Source organism: Neovison vison, chromosome 6 (genome assembly GCF_020171115.1).
Source record: "Neovison vison isolate M4711 chromosome 6, ASM_NN_V1, whole genome shotgun sequence".
Lineage (NCBI taxonomy): Eukaryota > Metazoa > Chordata > Mammalia > Carnivora > Mustelidae > Neogale > Neogale vison.
The window spans coordinates 194,165,559-194,181,884 of record NC_058096.1 but is presented as its reverse complement, the minus strand read 5'-3'; positions in this window follow the sequence as shown (position 1 = coordinate 194,181,884).

The following is a 16,326-nucleotide window of genomic DNA, read 5'->3' as shown; positions in this document are numbered from 1 at the left end:
AGTTCAAGATTTTCTTTAAACAGCCTTCCCTGGATTATTGCAAATGCGTAAATATTCAAAGCTCATTTTATGCTGGAATACTTTTAGCACATGAAATTATTAAACTATAAAATAATGAGGTCAAAAGGAGCTGCCGTTTTTCTCCAAACTTCAAAAAATAAGTTTTACTAGGAAAAAGCCCAATACTCTAGAAACCAGACATCTGGTCTTTCCTGGGCGTTGGGAGCAGTGTGAATGAAAATGAGGTCAAATGGACAGTTTTTCCTTTGCATTACATACAAGTTTTCACTTGTCAACTGAAGACCTAGAGGGCTGTAATAATCTTTACCTTTCTTCTCAATTTGGTCGTCTCTGCCTCATCCCCTTTTCCATCAAAAAAAAAAAAAAAAAAAAGAGAGAGAGAGAGAGAGAGAGAGAGATGGGTATGTGGCTGTATTTTTGTATCAAAATTAAGCTTACTTGGGATTATTTGTCACTTCTAAAATAACCTGAGACAAGCCTGGGGGTGGAGGTGGGGGGTTTGAAAAACCAGGGTTAGCAATCACAAGAATAAGGCCCTGTCAGGTTTTAGAGTATAAAATTTAGTGCACAAGGCTATGAGTTTGGTTAATCCACAAAATATATTCTTTTCTTTCCTTATTCTATTTGTCTTTATTACTCTAAACCAATTCACATTTTATATTTAAAATAGACTTTGAAAAAAAGTCTTAAATCTTTCTGATGAGTTTCTACCCTCCCTGTTTCAAGAATTGCCCAACCATAATAGCTACATGGCTTGAAAACACTTTTCATTTCAACAGTCTGGCTGACCTCTTTCACTTTAATTAGGATTCTAAGATTTTTTTTTTTTAAGTGTTTCTGACTAAAACTTTACTCTTCAGAGAAGGTACTAACTAGATAGTGAGTTCCAATGCAAGAAAAAGAGGAAAAGCAAGCAAGCTGCGGAAAATATGGAAAAGGGAAAAAGAAATTACTTTGAGAAAGCTTTAGGTTGAAGCAGGAAGTGCCCTCCCCACCTTCTCGTGGTGTTTTTATTTGTTTCTCTTATAATTTAGAAGTTAATTTGTCTACATAGGAAATTTAATTCCCTACTGCTAATAAAAGAACGTTTTGAGTTTTCTGGGACAAACACAGGGACGTGTCAAACTTCAGCAATTAAGGAGAGGATTGATATGTGGATTTGACACCTGGCATTGTGATCTCCTTTTTCTAACTAGAACTGACATTATATCCTTACCTAAATCCAAGACAAGGAAAAGGACGCCAACAAAGACAGAGGCTAAAAAATACTTCCGGACATCACCTTACCTCTCAGAGTCAAGTTTCCTTGCTTAACAAGAGAAAAAGGACCCGGTTCCCTACTTACAGTAATGTTGCAAAGTTCCTGCTATTTTAAAACCTCTCATTTGTATCTCAGAGACAGAACCTGAGACTGCTAAAGCAGTATCTCGACTGACTAGCACGAATCAATAAATAGTTGCACGGAACAGAAACGGCGGCATGTTCTCATTTAAGAAAGGGATGATTTAGTTTGTTTCTATGTTTTTGATGATAGATCATTTAACCTTCACTGTTAGGGTCAAATGATTTTTTGTTATTCCTTCGTAAGTCGGGGTTATCATTGTACAAGGGTCTCTGATGTTCTGCATGTTTTCACTTTGGGGACACTATAGTCAAATTAGAGGGGGACAAAATTCGATGTATATAATTTCTCTAATCCATCTCTATCTTCTTTCCTTTCCCAATACAACATAATCCTTCTCCGTACCTTGTTTCCAACCCCTTATAAGGTCTATATAACACAGACATTTTGTACTAGAATGCTCTACCCCAGGAAAACCAGTAACACTGAGATGTTCAAAAGAAGCTAAATGTAGAACCTTTTAAAATGCTATCCAGGAAAACATAAAGCTGGGTAACATTTAAGCACCATTCATTCATGCCTTCAACAGATCTTACTGATTGCCCACTGTGTAGCATTCACAGTTCTAAACGCCAGAAGTATAGCAGGACACAAAATTGCCCCTCAAATCCATGTCCTCCTGGAATTTACACTGTGGAGAGGGTGGAAGGTGGACAGGTTTGAAGTTAGATTAAAACAAACAAGTAATACATAATATATTAGATGGTAATAAGATCTAATATAGTATGAACATATAAAATATCTTCTCAAAGCAAGAAAACAAAGCAGATTTCATAGTTTCTTCGAAAATATAACCAGAATGGGACACCTGAGTGACTCAGTGGGTTAAAGCCTCTGCCTTCAGCTCAGGTCATGGTCTCGGTGTCCTGGGATTGAGCCCCGCATAGGGCTCTCTGCTCAGCAGGAAGCCTGCTTCCCACCCCGTGACCCCCCACCCCCGCCTGCCTGTCTGCCTACTTGTGATCGCTCTCTGTCAAATAAATAAAATCTTTAAAAAGAAAAGAAAATATGACCAGAAGACATTTTTCCCCCCATTCAAAGATCTCGAGTTGGGGTTTTCCAATGAAGAAACTTTTTTGCTGCTACTGATTTGGACGTTGTCTAAATTTAATGGATAGACTTGTAATAAAGAATGAAACCCTCACTATTTCAGAAGATAATTTTTTACATGAATGTTCACAACAACAAAATGTTCTTTTGTTTACAAAAGAAAGTGGAGATAGCTATTCTTCCATCAGTCAAAATAGATGACACCAAAAATAGTACCAAGAGACCAAAAGGTCATTATATAATAAAGAGGTCAATTCATCAAAAAAATACATCATATAAATATATATGCACCCAACATCACAGGGCCTACCTATGTTAAGCACACAATAACTGATCTGAAGAGCGAAACAGACAACAATACAATAATAAGAACTTCAACACTCCACTTTCACTAACGGACAGATCATCCAGGCAGAAAATTAGCAAGGAAACCTTGCACTTGAATCGTATATTAGACCATACAGATCTAACAGACATTTATAGAACATTCTAGCAAACTGCAGCAGAATACACATTCTTCTGAAGTGCACACTGAACATTCTCCAGGATAGATCATAGGATAGGCCATAAAACAAGTCTTAAAAAATTTAAGACTGAAAATCATATCAAGCATCTTTCCTGACAACAATGGGACAAAACTAGAAATCAGTAAGAAAAAGCTAGACAATTGACAGTCACATGGAAACTGAACAACACACTCCTGGCCAGTCAGTGTGCCAAAGAAGAAGTCAAAGGGCAAATTTAAAAACATCTCAAAAAAATGAAAACAGAAATACAACAGAGCCAAATCTATGGGATACAGCATCAGCAGTTCTTAAGGGGGTATTTATAGTGATGAGTGCATCTATTAGTAGAAAGATCTCAAGTAAACAATCTAACCTCAAGAATTAGAAAGAAAACAAACTAAGCCCAAAGACAGCAGAAGGAAGGAAATAACAAAGATTAGAACAGAAATAGAGATGAGAAAAAAATAGAAAAGATCAATGAAAATAAGTGCTTTTTTTAAACAGATAAATGAAATAGACAAAACTTTGGCTAGATGAACACAAAAGAGAGAAGACTCTAAATCAGAAATTAAAGAGGAGACATTATAACTGATAACTACAGAAATAGATAAGAGATTACTATGAATAATTACATGTCAATAAACTAAATAAACTGGAAGAAATGGATAAATTCCTAGAAACATAATAACCTACCAAGACTGAATCACAAAGAAATAGAAAATCTTAATCAGTAATCACTAAGGAAATTAAATCATTATTCTAAAAATCTTTTCACTGGTAAATTCTATCACACGTTAAAAAATAATTAACATCAATCCTCCTCCAACTCCTCTCAAAAATCTAAGAGAAGGGAACTCTCCCAAATTTATTTTATAAGTCCAGAATTACCCTGATATCAAAGCCAGATGAAGATACAGACCACTATCCCTGGTGAATACAGATATAAAAATTCTCAACAAAATATCAGAAACCCAACACATTAAAGTGTACTAACTGTAGATAAATAGATAAATACACTTATGTACTAAGTGTACATAAATGTGTGCAACAACACAATAAAGTTATCATACATCATGAAAAAAAATGAAACTTATCCCTGGTCAGAAAGTACGGTTCAATACACATGAATCAATAAATGTGATACACCGGGGCGCCTGGGTGGCTCAGTGGGTTAAGCCGCTGCCTTCGGCTCAGGTCATGATCTCAGGATCCTGGGATCGAGTCCCGCATCGGGCTCTCTGCTCAGCAGGGGGCCTGCTTCCTCCTCTCTCTCTCTCTGCCTGCCTCTCTGCCTACTTGTGATCTCTCTCTGTCAAATGAATAAATAAAATCTTTAAAAAAAAAAAATGTGATACACCACATTAACAGAATGAAAGACAAACCATATTATCATCTCACTAAATGCAGAGAAGGCATTTTACAAAATAAAACATCCTTTCATGATAAAAACACTCAACAAGGGGCGCCTGGGTGGCTCAGTGGGTTAAGCCGCTGCCTTCGGCTCAGGTCATGATCTCAGAGTCCTGGGATCGAGCCCCGCATCGGGCTCTCTGCTCAGCGGGGAGCCTGCTTCCTCCTCTCTCTCTGTCTGCCTCTCTACCTGCTTGTGATCTCTATCTGTCAAATAAATAAATAAAATCTTTAAAAAAAAAAAAAAAAACTCAACAAAGTGGGTACAGAAGAACATACTCAGCATAATAAAGGCCATATAGGACAAACCCACAACTAACATCATACTTGACAACAAAGATTGAAAGCTTTTCCTCTAAGAACACAAATAAGACAAGGATGCCCACTCTCAGAAATCCTAGCTAGAGCAAGTAGGGAAGAGAAAGAAACAAAAGGTATCGAAATCAGAAAAGAAGAGGTGAAAGTGTCATTTGTAGATGACATGACCTTACATGGAGAAAATCCTAAAGACTCAGCGAAAAAAAACCCACAAAAACCTAAATCAATTCAGTGAAGCTGGATATCAAATCAAAATACAGAAATCAGTTGCACTTCTACACAGTAACGATGACATGTCTAAAAAAGAAATAAAAAATTATCCTATTCATAAAAGCATCAAAAATAATCAAACAGGAATAAACTTAACCAAAGAAATGAAAGATTTGAACAATAAAAACTGCAAGATGCTGATGGAAGAAATTGAAGTCACAAAAAATAGAAAGATTTTGAAGAAGTTTTGAAGAACTAATATTGTTACAATATTAGTTAGTTTTGCTGCAGTTTGCTAGAATGTTCTATAAATGTCTGTTAGATCTGTATAGTCTAATATACGATTAGTTTTGAAGAACTAATATTGTTACAAAGTCCAAAGTACCCCAAGCCATCTACAGATTCAAAGTAATCTCTTTCAAAATTCCAATGTCATTTTTCTGAGAACTAGAATAAACAATCCTAAAATTTAAATGGAACCACAAAGTCCATGAATAGCTGACACAATCCTAAGAACAAAGCCAAAGAGGTATCATACTTCCTGATTTCAGACTATACTACAAACCTATAGTAATTAAAACAGTATGGTATTGGTATAAAACAGACATATTGACCAATAGGACAGAATCGACAGCCTAGCAATAAACCTCCAAATTTATGGTCAGCTAATATTTGACAATGGAACCAAGAAAACTCACTAAGGAGAGGATAGTCTCTTCAACAAATGGTGCTGGGAAAACTGAATAACCATATGCAGAAAAACGAAATTGGACCTCGCTCGTACACCCCTCAGAAAAATTTACTCAAAATGGAGTACGCCTTTAAAGGGTTAAATTTAAGACTGCACATGGTAAAAGTAGAATAAAACAGAGAGAAAAAGCTCACATCTTGGCAACAATTTTTTTTAGATAGAACACCGAAAGCAAAACAAACAAAAGCAAAAATCAACATGTAGGGCCACATTAAACTAAAAAGCTTCTGCACAGCAACAGAAATGATCAACAACATGAAAAGGCAACACACAAAATGGAAGAAAATATTTGCAAACCATGTACTGGTTAAGGGGTTAATCTCCACAATATATAAAGAATTCATACAGCTGAATAACAGTAACAACAGCAACAACACAGCAATCTGACTTAAGAATGGGCAGAGGAATTGCATAGACATTTTCCCAAAGAAGACATCCATATGGCCAACAGGTGCGTGAAAAAGTGCTTAACATCACTGATCAAAAGGAAAATGCAAATCTAACCTGCAGTGAGGTATTACCTCACACCTGTTAGGCTATCATTAAGAAGACAAGCAATAACAAGCATTGGGGAGGGTGTGGAGAAAAGGTAGCCCTTGTATAAACACTGTTCCTGGGAATGTAAGGTGGTTCAGCCACTACAGAAAACAGTAAGGAATTCCCATCCAGCAATCTGAAAATAATAGAAAAAGATTACCAAAAGATTTCTGCACTCCCATTGTTCACTGCAGCATTGTTCACAATAGCCAAGACATTCAAACAACCCAAGTGTCCATCAACAGATGAATGCATCAAGAAAAAGTATATACATACATACACACATACATGTGTATACATAAATACATATGTATATATGTGAATACATTCGTAAATACAATTAAATATTATTCAGCCCTAAGAAAGAAGGAAATTCTTTCGTTTGCGACAACATAGATGGGCTTTGAGGGCATCATGCTCAGTGAGGTAAGTGAAAGACAAATATTGTATGATATCGTGTTTAAAAAAAGGCAAGCTCCTAAAAATAATAGGGGTGCAGGAGGTGGGGAGTGGGAGATATTGTTAAAGACTACAAACTTCAACTGAAAGATAAGTTCCGGGATGTAATACACACCATGGTGATTGTAGTCAACAATACTGTGTTTACTATGTGTAAACACAAAACTGCGTTTACAATACTATGCTTTAAAACTGCTAAGAGGGGGCGCCTGGGTGGCTCAGTCGTTTGGTTAAGCATCTACCTTCAGCTCAGGTCATGGTCCCAGGGTCCCCGGATCGAGCCCCTTATTAGGGTTCCTGCTCAGCAGGGAGCCTGCTTCTCCCTCTGCCTGCCACTCCCACTTGTGCATTCTCTCTCTCGGACAAATTTTAAAAATCTTAAAAACCGCTAAGAGACTACATCTTAAATGTTCTCACAGGAAAGAGAAATGATAATTATGTAATGTGATAGAGGTATGAAAGCTATGATGGTAATCATATTATACTACATAAATTTATCAGAGCAACAGATTATACACATTAAACTTACACAAAGTTATATGGGGTATATACAAACAATGAAATCTTTTTTTTTTAAGATTTTATTTATTTTACAGAGATCACAAGTAGACAGAGAGGAGGGGGGGAAGCAGGCTCCCCGCTGAGCAGAGAGCCCGACGTGGGGCTTGATCCTGGGACCCTGAGATCATGATCTGAGCTGAAGGCAGAGGCTTTAACCCGCTGAGCCACCCAGGCGCCCCCAAACAATGAAATCTTATCCAGCCTTAAAAAAGAAACTCTGACTTGGCGATTCACAGACCTGTACCCCTGGGGATAAAAATATATGTTTATAAAAAATTAAAAAATTTAAAAAAAAGAAACTCTGACACATACTACAACATGGATGAACCTTGAAGACATTATGCTAACTGAATTAAGGCAGGCAGGAAAGAATAAGTATTTATGATTCCACTTACAGGAGGCACCTGGAGTAATCAAATTCATAGAGACATACAGTAGAAAGGTGGCCGCCAGGGGCTAAGGAGTTAAGAGTTTAACGAGCAGAGTTTTAGTTTTGGAAGATGAGCAAGTTCCAGAGATGGCTGGTGATGATGGGTTTTACGGCCATATGGATGTGCTTAATGCCACTGAAATGTACACTTAAAGGTTGAAATGGTATATTTTATGTATATGTTGCCATAATTTACAAATTCCTCACTAAACATAACCTGAATAATTCCATAATATAATCTCTTTGATTTCAGTCTCATTACGTGTGACCATCAAGCATATGTAAGCAGGTTCATTCCTCCTGGAAAACTTCTCCATCAACAGTTAATGCATTATACTCCAAGCATTTCAATTCATTTGACCACCTGTCTTTGGAAAGGTCAGTATTCCAGATCATCTAATACCTATGAAACTCCTTACAAACAAGGGTCTAGTTCCAGGTCTGCTACTAACTGCCACTCCAGTGGGCCGAAGGAGATCTATGTTTTTCTGATGGTGGAAATGTTCTTAATCCGCACTGCCTAAATATGGCAGCTACTAGCCTATGTGGCTACAGAGCACTTAAAATGGAGCTGGCTTAACTGAGAAACTTAATTTTTATCTAATTTCAATTGCTGGAAAAAGTTTTAAGTATGTTTGGAACAAGCTGGGTATGTGAATGTACTCTTAGAACTAAGTTTTATGAAATCTAAATAGAGATCAAGTATTTCCATATCTTCCAAATGGAGATATGCTCCAAGGGTAAAATATACATTGGATTTTAAAGACAGTAGGAACAAAAGAAGGTAGCTCCTTAATTTCTGTACTGATCATATATTGAAATGATATTTTCAATATACTGAATTAAATTTTTTTAATGTTTTAAGGATTTTATTTATTTATTTGACAGAAAGAGAGTGAGAGAGATCATGAGTAGCTGAAGAGGCAGATGGAGAGGGAGAAGCAGACTTCCTGTTAAGCAGGGAGCCTGATGCAGGGCTCAATCCAAGGTCCCTGGGACCACGACCTCAGCTGACAAAAGATGCTTAACCAAATGAGCCACCCAAGCACCCCAGGTAAATTTTTATTTTTATTTATTTTTTTAATTTCTTTCCAGTGTTCCAGAAAAATTAAATATATTATTAAAATTAATTTCACTTGTTTCTACTTTTTTTAAAGTAGCTACTAGAAAATTCTAATTGCATATGAAACTTGCTCTATTTTACTGAGCAGCTTTAAACCAGACATTTCCAGGAACACTAGCACCTCCCTGAATCAGAAACTTTATAAGCAATTTTTTAGATTATTTGAGAGTCTACATACATGGCGGGGGGCAGAGAGACAAGCAGACTCCCCACTCAATCCCAAGACCCTGAGATCTTGACCTGAGCCAAAGTCAGATCTTAACCAACTGAGCCATCCAGGCACCCCTAAAAGCATTTTTAAAAAATCTATTCTCATATTTAATAACAAAGACTATAATTTACTGAATTGGAGGGAAATTTTTAAGGTTAAGTAGTTTTCATACTTCACTCCCAACAGAACACTTCAGAAGTTAAATGAAACTTTACAAGAGCCAAGTAGAGGGTGCCTGGGTTGCTCAGTTGGTTAAGCAACTGCCTTTGGCTCAAGTCATGATCCCATCCTGGGATCGACTCCCACATTGGGCTCCCTGCTCGTCAGGGAGTCTGCTTCTCCTTCTAACCTCTCCACTCTAATGCTCACACGCGCTCTCTCATTATTTCTCTCTCAAATAAATAAATAAAGTCTTTAAAAAAAATACAAGAGCCAAATAGAATATTGTTTTGTCTTCAGAACTGTATTAAGATGTATATTCATTTAAAACTCCCAAGTCCAAGCACAATGGCTAGGAGATATTAGATGCTCAATAAATAGTTTTCAATGACTATTAAAATGAAGACTTGCATTTTGACCAGACTCTTAATTAAGCACATTTGATGAGAACATTAATTAAAGATGAAACAGCATCAGGCTGCTAGCCAGATGAAATAATTTGGCATTGGTTTTCTTACAGTACAAGATAAAAAGAAGTGGGATACTGAAATCAAAGGTTGGTTTTTCCTCAGAGGACCCTGCTAATCATCGGAGGCCATGTTACTACTTGGTGATAACAAAGCATGTTTGATGGGAAAAGTACATTACAGACAAATACTATTAATCATCAAATTATAGATGGCGAAATGGAAGCAGTGTGACATTAGTGACTGTCAAAGTCCCATCAGGGGATCCACTCCTACACCTGGGCACTCAGCAGTCACAGTTTCTGCTTCTCCCCTGCTTCCAGGGCCACGCCAACAGGTTCTCCAGAGGAACCAGAGAGAAGCAATTACCAGTTAAAATTAGGTTGAGACGAAACACTGCTTTCATAAAGCATGTATTTTAACTTCATAAACTTAATAGCCTGGGTCCAAAATGGAATTAACATCATTGTCACTCACTGGTAGAGGCTCCGAGCAGACCTTTGTGTCAACCTTCTTTCGAAACTAACTTAAAACACACACACACACACACACAGGTCCTTGAAGTGCTCTGCTCTGCTCTCACTGGCAATACCCATGTCATGAGAAATGCTATTTCTGCATAAATTAAGTAGTTTTCTCATTTAGTAGAATTCATTTTCTTCATTTACTCTCCTACGTGTACATCAAATTCAGGCTCCCCTCTAACTATGGCAAAGCTTCCTTCTCCCTTAGCTCCCTTGTAGAATTGAATTGGAAGTCAGATATAATTCAACAAATATTTATTCCCAGAAGGGACCAAGGATTAGGAGCTAAAGGATGTGGCTGCTTCTGAAGGGCTCTTGTATTTGGGTCGTCAGCTATACATAAAAGTAAAATGTTGTAGAAAGAGGAAGGGAGGGCATCTATCACAGCCTGGGACAGGGGAGGGACAGCATGGAAAGGTAAGGAGGTTCGGAGAGAGAAAGAAACCAGGACTACATTTTAAGTATCTCTAATAGAGGAGTAGAAATTAGCCAAGAGACTTCCAACTTCAAGATCCCAGAGAGGCGAGACCGACAGTTCTCTGGCTGTAGCCGTATGCGAGTGTACGCCTCTCTTGTACACAAATCCCTTCCTCACCTCCAATTCTCTCTCTAGCTCCCTCCACAGTGACTACTCCAGTTGAGGTTACCAACGCTTCTATCGTACTACGTCCAATGCTTCCTCTAAGCATGCATCTTCCCCCATCTTTTGGTAGCATCTGACACAATGAGGCACACCCTTTTTTTTTTTTTTTTAAAGATTTTATTTATTTACTTGACAGAGAGAGAGAGCGGGAGAGCACATGCTGGGGGAGCAGAAGAAGCAGAAGCAGCCCCCGCCCCCCACAGTGAGTAGGGAAGCCCAATGTGAGGCTCGATCCCACGACCCTGGAATCATGACCTAAGCTGAAGGTAGTCCCTTAGACTGAGCCACCCAGGCACCCCTCCCTCACTCTTCAAACGGTTCTTCACTTGGTTTCCAGAGCCCTGACAATTCCTGCCTATATCCTCTTCCTAGGTCCCTGACTCAACACTGGGTGGCCCTTGGTTCAGTCTTTGACCCTATTCCTCTCTCCAGCTCTTCCCTCATTAATATCAAGCAGTCCATGGTATTAAGTATGATCCCTGAAGGCGACAGCTCCCAAACATATATCATCAGCTCTGACTTTTCCCTTGAGCTGAATGCCCACTCAACACTTGGATATCTAATCAACACCTCAAATTTAACATGTCCAAAATGGAACTCTGAATTTCTTTCTTCAAGCGTACTCCACCCAGTCTCCTCCATCTTTATAAAGGCCATGACTACCCCTCTAGGAGTGCAGGTCAAAATCTTGGCATCACCCAACTCTTCCCTCAACCAACAAGTCATTCTGGCTCCACCTTCCAAATATACCCCACACCTATTCCTCACCACCTCAATCAACCTGATCCTGGATACCCTTGCCTGGACTATGGCAGTAACCGCTTGACACATGTCCTTCTTTTCATTCGAGATCAACTAGAATAATCTAAATAATTCTCTCCTGCCCACAAACCTCCAAAGCTTTCCATTAACCTGGAAATATAATCATCTTTATCATGGCCACCAAAGTCCTTTGCGATCTGGATCTTGGCTGCCTTTTCAACATCAGTTCCTAACACTCTGCCCCTTGACCTCTGAGCTCCAGCCACACCAATTTTCTTCCCATTCCTCCCTCTTACCGCTATGCTTTCGCACTTGCTAAGGCATCTCCTTGGAAGTCTCTTCTCACCCTCATTGCATGCAGGCCTACGGCTCATGTGACTTCCCTGATCACCTTCTCTAAAATAACACACCCTCTTCCTTATGCCTCTTAAGTTCTACCCCATCTTACTTGAGTTGTCTTCATAGTACATGGCATTGTACTATGTAACCATTTATTGCTATGTTGTCTATTTCTCCCACTAAAATGCAAGCTCCATGATGGCAGAGTCTGTCTCGTCATCACCACACCATTGGCCCCTATCATGGTAGCTGGCCGCCACCAGGCACTTGAAGAATACATTTTGAATATATTAAAAGAGAAAGAAGTTAGTATCTATACAGTCCTGCTCAAAAAACAGGAAGAAGATAAGCTTAGGGACACCTGGGTGGCTCAGTGGGTTAAAGCCTCTGCTTTCAGCTTAGGTCATGATCTCAGGGTCCTGGGATGGAGCCCTGCATGGGGATCCCTGCTCAGCAGGAAGCCTGCTTCCCCCTCTCTCTCTCTGCCTGCCTTTCTGCCTACTTGTGATTTCTCTTTCTGTCAAATAAATAAAAATCTATTAAAAAAACAACAACAACAAACAGGAGGAAAACCCAACAAAGAGTCCCCAGACGTGAGCGCAGAGGAGCCAAAGCAGTGAACCAGGACCCAAACAAGAAGCAACCAGGGAGGGCCGCGAGAAGCAAGACAGTCACAGAAAAGGAAATGACAAGAGTCACTCAAGGTAAGAAACAATGTTAAATCTCAAAAACAGTCAGCGAAATCGGGTAGAAATAGGAAATAATAACAAGGATCAGGAAATCAGGAAGAAAAAAATTAACAAAGTTTAATATGATTAAGGGCTGGTAAAGAGAAGGGGGAAATGTCCTGTTATATGCGGCTGGGAGGAACATAGTTGGGGCAGCTACGTTGCAGGGCAATTTCACAGTATCTATTTTTTTTTTTTTAAGATTTTATTTATTTATTTGACAGACGGAGATCACAAGCAGGCAGAGAGGCAGGCAGAGAGAGAGGAGGAAGCAGACTCCCCGCTGAGCAGAGAGCCTAATGCGGGGCCCGATCCCAGGACCCTGAGATCATGACCTGAGCCGAAGGCAGTGGTTTAACCCACTGAGCCACCCAGGCGCCCCTCACAGTATCTATTAATCCCCCCAATTCACACATCCTATGGCCCAACATTTCCATTTATATTCTAGAGAAACATTCACACAGCTGGACAATGAGGCAAAGAGAAGAATGCTTGCTGAATCCTGGTTAATAACATTAAAAGAATTAACAACAATGTGCATATCCTTGTAGAGAAATGGATAAAAACCCCACTATCTATTCATACAATAATACACACTATTTAACCAGCATGAGATAAATCTACATATAATAGTACATAGTCCTCTCAGAGACACATTAAGTGAAACAGGCAAAATGCAGAATTATTCAATATATCATTTCTATTAAAAATAGGAGCATCCAGGAGCGCTTGGGTGGCTTAGTCCGTTAAGTGTCTGCCTTCAGCTCAGGTCATGATCCCAGGGTCCTGGGATTAAGCACCAAGTTGGGCTCCCTGCTGGGTAAGGGGCCTGCCTCTCTCTCCCTCTGTACCTTCCCCCTGCTGGTACTTTCTCTCCCTCTCCCACTCTCTAAATAATTTTTAAAAAAATTTTTTTTTTTTTTTAAAAGAGCACACAGAGGGGCTCCTGGGTGGCTCAGTGGGTCAAAGCCTCTGCCTTCTGCTTGGATCATGATTCCAGGGTCCTGGGATCGAGCCCCGCATTGGGCTCTCTGCTCAGCGGGAAGCCTTCTTCCTCCTCTCTCTCTGCCTGCCTCTCTGCCTACCTGGGATCTCTGTCTGTCAAATAAATAAATAAAATCTTTAAAAAAAAAAAAAAAAAAAAGAGCACACAGAGTTACTACTACATACTGCACAAGGAGATAATACGCATGTGTACGCCCGAGGGCGCAGAAGCAAGTCCACTGTCAAAGGGGACCTTTATCTTTATAGGTCACACTTCAATATTTCACAGGTAATCCATGCGAAGATGTATTTTAAAGTATAAGGAAATTAACGGAGAGAATTGGGCAACAGAGTTGTGTTCAGAAAAGAGCTAACAGCGAGAAAGCACGAAAGAGGCGTATCTGAAGAACAAATAGCCTGTATCGTTGGCGCACGAAGACTGAAGCAACAAGTGGCGGAAATGGAAACCAGAGAGGCTGCCTGGCGTGAATGGTGACCAGTCTTGCGGGCCAGACTAAGTCTCACGGGCTTTATCTAATGACTCTCCACACCATTTATCCATGTTTCTAATGTAATTCATAGCTTTGAGAACGACAGGAAACTTCTCAATAACCAGGACTGACCTTACACATTTCAAACGTATGGTAAATCATTACATTCTCTTACAGCCTTGTTAAACAGTCATTATCTATAAGCCCCTCTCCTAATTTATAGAAGTTGTCCGGCTAGTATCATCATAGGAGTTTAGATGTTTTAAAAAGGCAACACAGACGGACTTCGGCACCTGATACATTGCCCATGCCCCCATTTCTGAAACTCTAGGAAAACTCTTAAGTCAGAAAAAAGACACGGATGCTCAACCATAAAGATGTTTTCAGCCTGAATATTTAACTGCCTTATGGTGAGAGCACTCAGCTCGTCGTTTGGCACATCATTCATTCACCAAACTGCTGTGGAGTTAACTGCGTTAGGTGCTAAGGCTACAAAGATAAGCATGTAAAGTCCCCACTCGTGAAGCTCACAGATGAGGCAAGTAAAGAGATACTAGATGAACTGCCCCAACAGAGAAATGTAAAATCACAACACTAGTAAGTTCTAGAAAGGAGTGGTCCAATGTGGGTTAAGCACATAAAGGTGGAATAGGACTTAAGAAGTTCAGAGAAGGCTTCGCTAGGGAAGGGGAGGTGGAGATTTAAAGGAAGAAAAGAAAAAAAGCAGGAGAAGCAGTAATGGGTAAATAAGTTAATTTTTTTAAAATATATTTTTATTTCTTTCTTTGTCAGAGAGAGAGAAACAGTGAGAGAGGGAACACAAGCAGGGGTAGTGGGAGAGAGAGAAACAGACCCCCTGTTGAGCAGAGAGTCTGATGCGGAGCTAGATCCCAGGACTCTGGGATTATGACCAGAGCTGAAGGCAGGAGTCTAACTGAGTGAGCCACCCGGGTGCCCCAAGAAGTTAATTCTTCTTGACAAATGAAATGGCATATGCAAAGGTCTTGCAGCTGGAAAGGCAGGATGCAGCTCTTTCAGTGGACCTTTGAAAACATGGTTGTTGAGGAGACTGTTCCATGCTATTCCCTAATTTGTCAACCCGAAGAAGGATGGATTTTATATCACGTAACTAAACATTGCCATATACCCCACATAATGCTTTTTTTTTTTTTTTTTTTTTTTTTTTAGTAGAGAACAAGTTTCTAAATCCATTATTTGCTTGAGGAGAGACTCTTAAATGTGAGTCTGAATTGCACAATCAAGTACCACAAATAGTCAAATCAATAGCCTCTTTAGAAGGAAAGGCTGGTATTCATAAAGTAAAAAAACTCATACTTCAGCTAGGGAAAAAAGCAAAAACAGAGCACTTCCGTAGCTTTGCTTAGAGCAAACAAGCACTTGCTTGCTGAAATTTTTATAGGATCTTTAAGCATCTAAAGAAACTTCTACAAGAAGAAAAGTTTGTTCCTGAGTCTCCAACAAAAACTTGTCAATGTCGTCAGCAATGACTTCCCAGAGTGTTTTCAACTATAACCTACATTAAGAAATCTATTTCACCACAGATATACAGACACATAGAAAAAAGTTTCAAGTTTTAAATAAACTATAAAAAGAATTATTTTTTAAAAAATTTAAAAGCGTCCTTCAGATCAAGTAGAATATTCTGATATTCTGAAGACTGGATATTATATAATATTAAATAATTGTTAATTTTATTAATATTAATGACAATTACATTGTGATAATGTAAGAAGAGGTCTGCAATTTTTTTAAAGTACATCTTAAAATATATGGGAGTGAAATGAAATAATGCCCTGGGATTTACTTTAAAATATATCAGAAAAAAAAAAAGATGATATGGCACAAATCTTAATAATTGTTGGATCTGGGTGATGGGTATACGTGGGTTTATTCTACTATATTTTCTGCATGTGTTTGAAATTGTTCATAATAAAAACATTAGGTTCAAATGAAATGAACCCACCCCACTCTTTCCCCTACTGTGCACAATGCTGTTTGATACTTTCTGTTCATTTCTAAATTAAACCATAGACAGGGGGAAATGCTAGTAATGACCCCTCTACTGATTTCATGATATACTAAAAGGTGTGGGAGGCACGGCCTGAGACTGTCGGCCACCTTGGTCTTTGCTCTGGGCATATGAATCATTCTCACACAGAAGACACTTTTTGGTCACTTGAATGCAAATTAAAAACAAAAAGCCTAATTCTCCTCAATGT